This window comes from Neopsephotus bourkii, unplaced genomic scaffold, assembly GCF_033783945.1.
Source record: "Neopsephotus bourkii isolate Nb327-2 ecotype Australia unplaced genomic scaffold, CSIRO-AGI_Nbou_v1 NB_1624, whole genome shotgun sequence".
Lineage (NCBI taxonomy): Eukaryota > Metazoa > Chordata > Aves > Psittaciformes > Psittacidae > Neopsephotus > Neopsephotus bourkii.
In genome coordinates, this window is record NW_026902099.1 from 5,370,518 (window position 1) to 5,383,408 (window position 12,891).

At 36.7% G+C, this 12,891-nt stretch overlaps 1 protein-coding gene across 8 annotated transcripts in view; it reads left to right on the forward strand.

The window, feature by feature from the left end:
- GRM8 (glutamate metabotropic receptor 8) overlaps positions 1 to 12,891 on the forward strand; it is a 339,445-nt gene that overhangs the window by 145,571 nt on the left and 180,983 nt on the right. The window lies entirely within an intron of this gene.

Sequence of the window (12,891 nt, forward strand, 5' to 3'; positions counted from 1 at the left end):
TGATCAAAGGTCTATGTGGGGATTAGGTGCACATTAAATCAGGCTTTTATTTCAGCTTGTATTAACAGCATAATGGTGTCTACTACCACGCAATGTTCAGTAAAAGTAATTTTGCACTTAATGATCATAGGGTTTTTTTGTGTAATTGGTTCATTTTTTTACTTCATTGTCTACAAAATATGGTGGATCTATCAAATGTTTTACTAGAAGACAGTGAGCTGCAGATTTCTTTTGTCAGCTATTGCACACCTTCGATACATAATCTATCACAAAGCAACCACTTCCTTCAATTTCTATTACAGCTAATGGTGATTTCCTGAAGCACCGCTATTTTCATGGAAGGAGCTGGGTCTGGAGTCTTCTAATTTTAGAACATCATTAAAATCTAGACAGAAACAAACCCTGAGCACTTGCAAGATTTCCTTTCTAGAAGAACAAAGAAGGGTACAGCTCTGTGGAAAGGACCAAACTGCAGTGCAACCACTTTCCTAATGTTGCATCTCTTTTTAAAGTCCAAAGCCTTCTTTGGCTTGCATAGATTGCTTTCATACATTTGATAGCTACACTAGCAAAAGTACCCAGATTTCCCTTTTACTGTAGTGTACTGTTAACATGTTTAATTCTGAACACAGTTGCATTTGTGCATCTGATGTCACTGAGCAGCTTGATTCAGGTTGACTGAGATCCATACATTGTGGATGAACCTAGGAGATCAAAGGCTCTTCCCATGAGGTGAAATTCTTTATAGGGCAATAGCTGTGCATTTTGATGGAAAGAGCAGCTTTTTCCAGTTCTTCCTGCATTATTAGCAGCTTTCTTCCCATGTTTTTCCTTCTTTGATGTTAGAACCTTTGTTCCTTTCGGAATGTTACTGAGAATGAAGCTATGTTTCTACCATCTGGAAAAAAAAGCATAGACAGGGTTAAATCTTGTCCTAGTGACACAACTATTGAGGGACTAGGTAAAAGCAGACTTTGATCCTACTTGCTAGTCATTTTCCAACGAGGCAAGGCAGTGCATTCCGGTCATTTTAGAAACAGTGGGAATAGGCCAGAGTCAGGTCACTTATCAGACCTCCTATCCAGAATCCTATCCAGAATTTTTCAGAGATTCAACTTACAGAGTTGCTACCTATATGTTTACTGAAAAAGGTCTTTTTTCATTCCCTAATGTGGACTGAGAAAACGGTAGATATATATTCCTGCTGGATAATTTAGAAGATAAGATTAATTCAGAAGATTAATCTGAAATTTGTGTCCTCAGACAATAGATGTGGGTAATTAGACATTTGGTGAAAGTAAACACTACTGTATTTCTGCAATTTATTTTATATGTACATAGAGGCTGCCTTTCATCCAAGAACATACGTACCTTTTCATATTTTTTTATATTTTAGAATTAAAACCATTTCACTGTTTTTATGCTCGTCCCATGATTTCTACGTTGTTGTGACATGCCTTAATGAAGACTAACACGTGTTCAATTTGCAAGCTCTCTTATATTGTATGCATAGGTCTCCTGAACCCTTTCCTACTGCTTTCTTCAGTTCTCAGGCCCATTGCAGCCTTCTAAGCATATCTCATGGTCACTTTTGACCTCAGGACTTCTGTATTTTTAGGTCTTTATGAGTTAAGCTATTCCTTCATCCCAACATGCTTCAAGAAAAGATTAATTAGCATATCTGCTCACTCTTAAACATTTTCTCAAGAGATATTTTCACATGGTGTTAAACACATAAAGACATAAGGATTCTCTAAGTTTGTTCTCTGATCCAAATCTCACAATGCAATGCTGCAGACTTTCTTAAAGCTACAATAGCTGTGTAACAAGCTTTAATTCCACCACATTTGAAAATTAAGTTAGGCTTCCGTAGATTTATTTATACGAAAGGCTATGGGATGACTCTTGCTCATTCACTGTCATTCCTGTATTTCACTGCTGTATTATAAAAGAAGTATTACTGATTCTTAATCTCACTATATCTTCAAACTAGTGAAAAGAAACAGAAAGACTTGAAGCAATATGCAAGACAAGTTTATTCTCTTAAAGTTTTATAATCTTCAGTGATAAGAAGTAAACAGAATAAGTTCATAGGTATTTTTTGATCCTAATGGTGTGCTTACACAAGTAAGTGTCCAGCTCTCAGAATAATTTAAGGTTAGACAAATATAGTTAGGTACTAACATCAAAATAGGTATATAAATTTAGTAAATGTAACCTGCAGTCTAGATACCTAATCAAATAAACTCAGCCTTTGTATTAGAAAAAGCTATATAACTTAATCACATAATATATACATATTATATATGTAATAATAATCATCATGGCTTGACTTCATGAACGAAAATTTGATGTAATAGTATTTACATAGTATATACATATTATATATGTACATATTATATACATGTATATATGCGTATATAATCTATACATATATAATATATAATTATAACAATAATAATTATATATAGTATATATTACATATGTGTATATATCTAATATATACAGAATATGTACATATTATATATGTAATAATAATATACAATATTACAATACAAGAATAATAAGATGCAAGTTGTGTTTGGAAGACTGAGGGAGATAGATAGAGCTCAGTTTTGCATGAAAAAGGTGTAAACAGACCATGCTGTTGTAAACTGCAGTTAGAAATAATAAGCTGATGAAAGGAACATTTTTTTTTCTTTTTTTTCAGTAATGAAGATTATAAAATATTGGAGAAACTTTTACAGGGGTGTGGCACTCCCTTCAAACTTTGAAATATCTTATATTTTTAGTTATATACACTTTAGCTCAGATGGAAATTAGCTGGTTTCTGATATTACAGGGTAGCATTCTTTGACTTACTACACTGCTTTCTGGGGATTAGATTTACCTACAGTATTCCCCGTCAGAAGAGATCCCTTCTTGATTTTCATTACAAATCTGTGCTTATAATTTTATGTAGAGAAAACAGGGTTCTCTTTTTCCAGTTTCAGGCAAAAATTATATGTCAGTTATTCTGTTTTACTTCAAATTTGAGACTGTTTTTTATATGTTACATTCAAGCTCAAACACCAGTAATCAAATGCAGACTAATCTTCAATAAAGTTAAGCAAGCCTTTACATGCAAACTATTTTTGATATTTCAAATTTTAAGAAAATATTTTACAACTAGAGAGAACCTAAGCTAAATAATATTCCTAATTATAAGAATAATTTCCTTCTATTAGAATGTTTGGCTAAATGAATACATAGAGAAGGTGGAACTAATTGATTTTTCCTTCAATATTCTAGATGACAGCAAGAAGAAGAAGGATTTTTTTTTATTATTATTTTAGTGGATACAAGAAATTTGTATCTATTTTATGACCACAAAGAATGTATTCCCTTATAAAAGCAGACCAAAAAGTTTCCAAATGAGAACATGAACTACTGCTGCTATTTTTCTTAGAAGGCACATTAAAAATGTGTGTGCAGCATTAAAGTGCAAAGAAGGTGACTGAAGGCAATCTCTGAACACTGTGATAGCAGTAAGCATGCAAGGGAAAAATAGGACAGCATCCTACCATTAAAAAGCTGGTAATCCACAACAGCTTGACTGAAAAAAAAAAAAAAGTCTTTTATCTCACTGATAAAATATTTAAAATAAACAGGGTGGGGAGTGGAATGAAAAAATGTTCAACCGAATACCCCATAGGGACCAAATTATCCTAAAAGAAGAAAAGCTATGTTTACTTAGAAAAAAAAAAAAAAAGTTTTTACAAAATCCAGCCCTTCTTTTGGTGGGGTTTCTTTTCCTGCCTAAACAGAGTTATAAGGAATGCTGTAAACTCCAGTGTCATCTTAATGATGCTGAATACACCCGCTGGGGATTGTGAAATAGGACTGCTACACTTGGAGGTGAACTAGAGATCTTTATGCCTAACCCATGTCTAGAATTTTTTGAAGCAGCCATTTGCACCTGAACTCCATAAAACATCAAATCCAGATCTTTACTGCTATGCAGGCCCATTAGTATGGAGAATTATAGAGATGAAGGAAAGGACAAAGGCCATATTCAAGCAAATAATTTACTTTCAGAGAAAAATATGTTAGGTAACCACAGGCCAGGGTTTGATTTCATACTATTACTTCATTATAAATCAGATGTTATTAAAAAAAAATTCTAGAATTTAGGCATTTGTGTAATATCTTTTCATAGCCTAAGCTTTCCTGATCATTAGAAAACAAACAAACAAACAGAAAAGAGTACATCCTCATTAAGGATGTACTTGGAATATAGCCAGAATACATATTTCTTTTTCATATTATGCCTCAGCAAGTTCTGAATCTGAAAGTACAAAGAACCATGTTTCCCTGGAGGAAGATATTCATACCCACTGTGATGATAAAAAAAGACATAGCTGTGAAAGCATTGCAACAGCTGACCAGTAAATGTAAGTGGAGACCAATTTCAATTACATTCTTTTGCTCATAGATTGTTTTGAAGTTTGACTGGGGATCCCATTTCCTTTATGAACTAGTTAGACACTGATTCACTGTGAAGAGGAAAATTCCTCACAGTCTTCCAGAATTCAGTATTTTCAGGGTCTTTTTTTTTTTTTAAATATATGTATATGTGATTTTTACCTATTCATAAACATTTGCTACAGCTGAATTTTTCATTTAGCCTCTCATGTTCAAGACTCTGAAAGTTGTCTTTCATTTATACAAATAGCACTAAAGAGTCAAAGGATGAAAATGCATTGTTTGTGGGTTTTTTTCTTCAAACCTGGGGAAAAAAAATAAAATCTGCAGGTTTGGTGGTGGTGAGAATATCCCTTGTAGTTATTTTCATCCAGTGGTGGTGGTAATGGAACCTGTAGTGGTACATTTGAAACTGTTTCTCCCCTCTTCTCCCCAAACACCACTACCTCCCCTCTTGAAGAAAAGGAAAGGAAAGGGAAAGAAAAAAGAGAGGAGAGGAGAGGAGAGGAGAGGAGAGGAGAGGAGAGGAGAGGAGAGGAGAGGAGAGGAGAGGAGAGGAGAGGAGAGGAGAGGAGAGGAGAGGAGAGGAGAAGAGAAGAGAAGAGAAGAGAAGAGAAGAGAAGAGAAGAGAAGAGAAGAGAAGAGAAGAGAAGAGAAGAGAAGAGAAGAGAAGAGAAGAGAAGAGAAGAGAAGAGAAAGAGAAGAGAAGAGAGAGAAGAGAAGAGAAGAGAAGAGAAGAGAAGAGAAGAGAAGAGAAGAGAAGAGAAGAGAAGAGAAGAGAAGAGAAGAGAAGAGAAGAAAAGAAAAAAGAAAAGAAAAGAAAAAAGAAAAGAAAAGAAAGAAAAGAAAAGAAAAGAAAAGAAAAGAAAAGAAAAGAAAAGAAAAGAAAAGAAAAGAAAAGAAAAGAAAAGAAAAGAAAAGAAAAGAAAAGAAAAGAAAAGAAAAGAAAAGAAAAAAAAGAGAGAATTTTTTTTTTTTGTTGTTGTTCAGAATGGAAGTATAAAATAACAGGTCTCTCTTGAAGCATTTCACAGACTGACTGAAGCCCATAGCCAGTCATCTCATATGAAGCTAGAACTGGTTTGTTTTATTTTTTCCTTTCTTCCTATTCTATTTTAGAATTAATATCTGCTTTGTCTATGATTGAAATATATGCATGAGTGTATGTGTTTGTGAAATATGCATGGCTGTGTGCCTATGAACACATATAGGAATGTAAAAAAAACAGGTTTCGAAGGAATGAGTGAATTGTATTTATCAGAATGTTTCATGTTCTTTCATGGTCTTCTGATTTTACTTTTTTTTTTTCAAAAGAAAAAAGGAAGATCCCACGAAAGGCCTTTTCTAAAACACTAAAATAAACGAGAGACTTTGATCTCTTAAAAGCTTTTAGTTTTGAGTAGAAAAGCTCATGACTGTAGCTGACATGTTAGTGCAAAAGTATCCCCAAACTGCTTGTGCAAAAAGGTGACTTATTAACAAATATTAAGGAATTTTGATAAAATGTAGTTTTACTTAAAGGAAAAACGACATCAATGTATGGGCTCAAAATATGTAATGTTTTTGTCTGTTGAAAGATTGCAACAAAATCTGTCATTCTCCATTATGCTTTAGTGTAGTGGGTACTAAGTGCCACTTTTGTCCATTCAGAGTGAATTATTTAATTTATTAAAGTTATTTTTTTAATATCTTGCATAAAAAATATTTCCACTATTGGCTGAAGAATTAACTGTCTTTGTGAGAGTGAGTACATGAGTTGTTTGCTGAGGTATTTTGTGAGCTTCTGAGCAAATGAAAAGCCACGAGACCTTTGGATATTTCCATACTGCAGTTAATTTGTGATTGTAGCAAAGGAGGTGTATTGGAATGGGATTTTATTTAAGTAGATTTGGACATGAATAGCAGAGAAGATGCCATGGCAAGTAGTTCAGTGGGAGCACAGATTGTGCAGAAGGCTCAAGTGCTTATTTGTAAAGCTAAGCTTTCTATATAGCCACATTGGTGACCATTGGTTTCTTGGAGTAGTTAAATGAAGGTAGCTCTGGATAGAATGCATGGCTGCATTCAGGCCTCCCAGCTACTGTACTTTGGCATTAAGGAGATATTTACATTTTGAACAATTGCTTGAGAAATTTGAGTCTCTCTTGACTCTCTGTTGACTCATACTCTAGAAAATTATTGCTAGAGGCATCGAGGGATACACAAGAGGATGGCATCAACCTGACCAGGGTTTAAATTGCAATTCCTAAGAATTCCTTATTTTCAGCACCAGTGAAAGTCCCATGCAGAAGAATCAGTTACCTTATTTTTCTTTAACATTCAAAACTCTTAGCATCCAAATTTATCAAATAATGCTTAAAAGAGTGTCTTGATGTATTCACTAAGTCACAGTGCTATTCCTGTTTTTGTAAACAGAACTTCAGTGTGGAACATCTTGTTGATATCTCCAGCAGTCTTCTTGCTGAGCTAGATTTCTGGCAATTGGAACAGACTTTCAATATAAACAGGTCTAGATTTTCTGAACTTTCATTATAACCAGGGAAAAGAAGGAATGGAAAAGGAGGAGAAATGCAATTGTCTGTTTTTCCTTGAAATGCAATTGTCTGTTTTTCCTTATGTTATCTTGCATCATGTGATACTGTCGTAAGTGTGCAGGCTGTTGTTAGACAGAGGTCGTGTCTGCTTGCAACAGCAGCAGACGCTCTCCTGTGCACCTCACAGAAGAGCTTCTTACTGAGGCGTCTCCTGAGCCTTTGAGATCTGTTCCTCTACTTGCAATAAGAACTTCTCTGCCTTCAAATATTTCAGTAATATATATTGGAAACTTTCCTAAGGCCTGCATTAAAATTTTCTTGGCCGGTCACATATAATTCATCTTAAAAAAAAGAAAATGTATACTTGAAGGCATCTGAGAAAGTGCTGCCAGGTAGGTCTTGGTCCCAGGTGTGCTCTGACTATTTGTCTTGATCTTTTTCAGGAACAATGTGATTTGTGATGAAGCTGCCATGAAATAATTGACTTACAATTAATATATACTGAGTCAGGTGGGGCATGCCTCCTTATGCTGAGAAAGTGATAACTAGTTTAAAGCAACTGCATAACTTGGTCATTCCCTTTTCACAATGGTAAGACTAGTTATATATGTGGGGAGATAAAACACTTCAGGACAAACTGGTTTTGAGTAGTATGGTTGTGGTCCCAAAACTGAACACACTTGAACTGACAGTGTCCTTTCTTGTGTATCCTACTTAGTTGGTCCATAATGTAGCACTGGATCCTAGCTGGGATAGGAGAAAAAATGTTCTGGTATTTACATTTAACTTCAACTTCAAATCTTTGCTTCAGGAAATTTATTTCTTAGTGCAGGTTTCCTACCAAGTCTGCTTGCTGTTTTCCAAATACACATTCAGCATCACTTCTGGCATGCACCTCCACATACTTCAGTATTTAATGATTTACAATTAGCGTGCCATCTTGTGAATTCAGAACCCATGAGAGCTAAAATGAATATTTATTAGAAAATTATCATACGTTTAGCTACCAAAATGATGTAGGTACTACATTTCCCTTTTTTTTCTTTTTTTTTTTGTTGTTTTTGTTTTCATTGCAGAATCATTGCTGTAAGAGCAAAAATAAAAGGAAAAAAGTCGCTGATCCAGCATACTGACAATATCTTCAAAATCTACCAGTTTTTTGTTTAATCACCACATTTTCCCCACGAGCTGTGTTATACAGAGCAACTGTAAGCAAGACAAGCACGGAACAATTTGTTTAAGATGTGATTTTTATCACAATGGAAAGAACAACTCAAACCCATATTATTGTAGATCAGGTCTGGTTATGTCCCTCTTCTAAAAGCGCGAGTTCCCAGCTGCTAACCATGTTGCAGAGTGGCTGGATTGATCCCCTGATTATGAGTGGGGCAGCTTCTTCTGTGAGCCTGATTTCCAGCTGCCACCTCTGCTCTCCTTGTCTCCTGGCCCCAGGTGCTGAATATCACACTTGATAACTGACACAAGATAAATGGGTACTTATCATTATTGTACATGCCTGTAATGATGCACTGTACACAGTGCAGCTCATATTAACTGTTTTATTCCACAGATATAGTTCTGGGATGACTAAGTACAACCTTAGTTTTACAGGTCTGAGAAGAGACAAAAGAGATGTAGCACACAGTGTGGTGTTGTTTTTTTCCTTTTCCCCAGAGTACTTGAAGACCTACTTTCCATCAGTTCCATTTTAATGTATTTAAAATGTGTGACGGATACAAACCCTCTGTTTCATCTTCTATGTCATACGTGAATTAGGGAATGGGTACAATATGAGTGGGTACAACTACTGATATTTATTCCTAGTTGAACTAGCTGAAATGAGTCTGTCTGTCTGACTCCATTCTTGGTGTCAATAACATCATTTCTGAAGACTGTTCATAAATCCTTTTAATTGACCAGGTTTGAACACAACATTTCCTTTTCAGTAAGCAGATAGTTAGCTCTCATTTCCTCATACAAATGTTAAATTGGTGGTAAGTATACCCAAGAGAAATTTAGACCAATGAATTTTTTTTTATGTACGTCCCCAGACAATGAAGGATAACAAACACTTTAGAAACCAGCAAGAGAGACAGTCATCATGCCAAGTCATTCAGAAATGCTGACAGAGAGAAATATGTGGACACAATTTGTTCTTATGATTCATAGCCATATATCCTCCAAGGGCATTAGGTGTCTGAACCATCTGCCCTTTGGCACCTCTGCAGTAAATGGTAAATCCACTGGTATAGTGTATAAGGAATCTGTTCTCAAACCCTATTTCTACTTGATTTTGAAGAAATCTCTTTTTGAGCACTTCATAAGATTATCCTAACTACTGGCCTTGAAACCTGCTCTTTTTTAGTGCCTCTGATAGCTATTTTGGAAGAATAATTACTCCTTATTCAGTTACTGGCTCCTATGAATCCTTTTCCTGGACACTCATCTCTCCCTGTGTTTGGGCACTTAGCCCAGGATGTAGATTTCAAATACAGCAGGGTGCTGAGAGGTTAGACACCATAATGTTGTAGAAGTACCTCTGTGGATCTAGTATTTAATCAATAGCTGAAAATTGATACTCTGTTATTTGTTTGAGCAACAGCTGTATATGCAATATATAGACAAGGGTGTACACAAAGTGTTTAGTGTGTCACAGCTACCTTACACAATTCATTATAAATATAGCAACAAGGCTGAAGTGCATTTTATTTTGTTCCTGGTAGTACTTCACACATTCTTCAATGCAGAGATGCGAAGATGCACAGTACAGTCATGATTGAACTTGCTGCTGCAGTGATGGAATGGTGTTTCTTCTACATCATTTTGAATGAAAACAGCTTTTTAGATAGTGCAGTTTTTCATTGCTTGATATCCATTCCACACACATTGTAGATGGCTCTATATAGTGTATTATATATGTGCATTTTGTAATATTTGCATTTGAGTTTTATATAGAAAGAATGTTTGTTTTTTTCCTAAGGGCCATTGCATGAATAGGAATGGTTAAAAAATGGACTCTCAAAATTAATGAGGTAGCAAATTATTCCTATATGTATTTTTTTTCAGTATCTATGTTATTTTCTGTGCCTGAATTACTCTGGGGACAGTTGAGAGCTTGGTGTTGGCTTTCATTTTATATTTTTTGAACAGTAAATTGCTGATTGTTAAATATACAGGATATCTGCTAAATATTTATCTTTCATTTCATCACTGTTACTTGAGAAAGAGGTTGCAGCAGAGGACTTTCTGAGCATCTATCACAATAGCTCAATAGCAATTCAGAAAATTGGCTAAAGCTTTTCATAGTACAGTGTCCATCTTTTCATTACTGGATTGTCAAAGATACCTGGTGAATGTGAGGGTCACCTTCTATACAGTCTCATCTGTTGTTGTTGGCAAATTAGCTGTCCATCATGGGGAGCCAGCTTGTTCATAAAAATGTGATCAAATGTGTTGCCAGAAAAAGACATTATATTCAATTTTAAAGCAGATAAGAGTAATTTATTTATGTTATATCTCTATACTATTTATAGATCATAAAGAATAATGTACAAACAATTTTTGATAGAAATAGAAGATGTTCTGATTTGCAAATATAATTTCTTTCATGTAAAGCAGACAAGAATTTAGGAGAAATCTATACTGTCATACGCATCTCTCAATCTAATGAAATAATAATGTAACATCCCAAGAAATTGGTGTATAGCTGAAAAAAGGGATATGTTTGCCTGTGACTAAAGCTGGCTGATTGAATTTGAAAGTAGTTATTTTTATACTGGCAGTTGATAATTCCGTGCTTCACTTATGCCATGTGTAAACTTGATTCCAACTTAGGATCTGCCTATGCAAACAACTATTGAGGTCAATGAAATTCTGTGAAAGCAGAACAAAATCTGATAATTAATTCCCAGCATTTTCTAAATATTACATAGAGAAAATAGAATAGAATAGAACTATTTCAGTTGGAAGGAACCTACAGTGATTGTCTAGTCCAACTGCCTGAGCAATTCAGGGCTGACCGAAAGTTAAAGCGTGTCATTAAAGGCATTGTCCACATGCCTCTTAGACACTGAGAAGCGTGGGGCAGCTTTGAACAATTCCTACTTATCCTTTGAGTAAAATAAACAAAAAAGGCTTCATAAACACCTTTATTTTTTGGCCTTGGCCTGTTGATCCAGCCTGTCCAGATCCCTCTGCAGAGCCTTCTTCTCCTCCAGCAGATCAACACTCCTGCCCAACTTGGTGTCATCTGCAAACTTCCTAAGAATGCATTCAACTCCTCACCCAGATCATTGATAAAGATACGAACGCCATTCACTCTTTGGGCCTGGGCACCCAGCCAGTATTTTATCTAGTGAAGAATACACCTGTCCAAGCTATGAGCAGGCAGTTTCTCCAGGAGAATGACATGGGAAACGGCTTTACTAAAGTGTGGGTAGACAACATTCACAGCCTCTTTCTCATTCAATAAGATAGTCCCCTTGTCATAGAAGGATGTCAGGTTAGTCAAGCAGGACCTGCCTTTCATAAACTCATGCTGACTGGGCCCCATCACTAGCTTGTTCTGTATGTGCCACATGATAGCACTCAAGAAAATCTACTCTGTAACCTTCCCAGACACTGAAGTCAGGCTGACAGGCCTGTGGTTCTATAGATGCTCCTTCCATCCCTTCTTGTAGATGAGCGTCACATTCACTAACCTCTAGTCAACTGCGACCTGCCCAGTTAATCAGGACAGCTGATAAATGATGTAAAGTGGCTTGGTGAGCACTTCCACCAGCTCCCTCAGTCCCTTCAGGTGGATCACATCCAGCCCCATAGATCTATGTGTGTCCAAGTGGTGTAGCAGGTCTCTGAGCCCCTTAGATTATGAGACTTCATTCTACACCCTGTCCCTGTCTTCTACCTCAGGGGGTTGGGAACCCAGAGAAGTCTGATCTTACTATTATAGACTGAAGCAAAGAAGGCATTAGGTGTATCAACCTAATTTGTAAATTACTTTGTAAAAACAGAAGGTTGGCATTTTAATAGGGAGAACAAAACTGTTGAGAAAGTTGGAAAGCCTCCCCATATACAACATAGCCATCTAATTGTGTTTAGTTAGAATCATAGAATCATAGAATAGTTAGGGTTGGAAAGGACCTTAAGATCATCAAGTTCCAACCCCCCTGCCATGGGCAGGAACACCTCGCTCTAAACCATATCACCCAAGGCCTCGTCCAACCTGGCCTTGAACACTGCCAGGGATGGAGCATTCACAACCTCCTTGAGCAACCTATTCCAGTGCCTCACCACCCTAACAGGAAAGAGCTTCTTCCTCATACCCACTCTAAACTTCCCCTGTTTAAGTTTGAACCCATTACCCCTTGTCCTATCACTACAGTCCCTAATGAAGAATCCCTCCCCAGCATCCCTATATGCCCCCTTCAGATACTGGAGGCTGCTATGAGGTCTCCACGCAGCCTTCTCTTCTCCAGGCTGAACAGTCCCAACTTTCTCAGCTGATCTTCATATGGGAGGCGCTCCAGTCCCCTGATCATTCTCATGGCCCTCCTCTGCACTTGTTCCAACAGATCCATGTCCTTTTTATATTGAGGACACCAGAACTGCACACAATACTCCAAGGGAGGTCTCACGAGAGCAGAGTAGAGGTGCAGGATCACCTCCTTCGACCTGCTGGTCACACTCCTTTTGATGCAGCCCAGGATACGGTTGGCTTTCTGGGCTGCAAGCACACACTGAAGCTGGCTCATGTTAAGTTTCTCATTGACCAACACCCCCAAGTCCTTCTCCCCAGGGCTGCTCTCAATCTCTTCTCTGCCCAACCTGTAGCTGTGCCTGGGATTGCTCCAACCCAGGTGTAGGACCTTGCACTTGGCATGGTTAAACTTCA